Genomic DNA, 754 nt, shown 5'->3' on the forward strand with positions numbered 1-754 from the left:
GCTTCAAAAATTGCCAGAAAAATGGTACCGTAGGAATGAATGTTGAGAAAAGGATTAACTTTGTGGTGTGTTTGGTGCGTTGTGTGAGTGCCGTTCATATTCAGCCTTTGATGCCGGCGCCGTGCGCTGTGGCCGAGCACCAGTGCCCGCTGCACGCCGCATTTTTTGCGCGCAATGCAGCTCTGCTCTGTCCTGCTTTCACACTCGTAGTGCTGTCGCCAGTTTTGGACTTTGTACTATATATTTATTAGGCAAGATTTATACAAATCACTCATAAGTGTTCCATATTAATCGTCAGATTCGGACGATGATTCCCTTTCATCTTCAGAGTCACTATCCAGTATGAGAGAAAGAGTTTCATCCACAGTATATCGCTTACCTGCCATATCACTTCTAGTAGAAACTGAAGTTAACAACACGTCACTTCAGATCAGAATCAAGGCGGGAAATGAGCGAAACAAACACTTTGAAAGTGATTGCAACTGCATCTAGCGACTGTTGTTAACTACAGACGTTGAACAAAGCCGCTAGATGGTGCATAGGTCAAGCTTCCACACAAGTCGAGCGTAGTGAAGCGGAGAAGTATGACGCGAAGCGGAACTGCTGCACCAGTCCACCGGTTGAGCGCCACATTCGCTCCCGACTTCTACAGAAGTTCATCGTAGCGAAAGGGTTACTCGCGGGGATTGGATCCGTTTTATAAGAATCAGTTTGGCACCTAATTGCAGCACTCTCTCATACCCTAGCCAATCGA

The sequence above is a fragment of the Schistocerca gregaria genome, unplaced genomic scaffold (genome assembly GCF_023897955.1).
Source record: "Schistocerca gregaria isolate iqSchGreg1 unplaced genomic scaffold, iqSchGreg1.2 ptg000696l, whole genome shotgun sequence".
In the NCBI taxonomy this organism is placed as follows: Eukaryota; Metazoa; Arthropoda; class Insecta; order Orthoptera; family Acrididae; genus Schistocerca; species Schistocerca gregaria.